Source organism: Morus notabilis, unplaced genomic scaffold (assembly GCF_000414095.1).
Source record: "Morus notabilis unplaced genomic scaffold, ASM41409v2 Scaffold894, whole genome shotgun sequence".
NCBI lineage: Eukaryota > Viridiplantae > Streptophyta > Magnoliopsida > Rosales > Moraceae > Morus > Morus notabilis.
The window spans coordinates 97,403-97,731 of NW_010363874.1; positions in this window are offsets into that span (position 1 = coordinate 97,403).

Consider the following 329-nt stretch of genomic DNA (forward strand, 5'->3'; position numbering starts at 1 on the left):
TATTATTGTTATTATTATTGTTATTATTATTATTATTATTTTATTTATTATTATTATTAGTTTTATTATTATTATTATTATATTTATAATTATTATTTTTATTATTATTATTATTATTATTATTATTATTATTATTATGGATCTTCTTCCATGCGAACAACCAAACACAGTAATGTAATATTCTTGAGAATTTGAAAAATATTCCTGTATGGAACCAAACATAATAATGTATTATTCCTAGGAATTATATTACCCTCCATCACTTTCCTGAGAATATGATTCATATTGATTTCTACGTACCAAACGCCCCCATAGGTTTCCTGTCCACT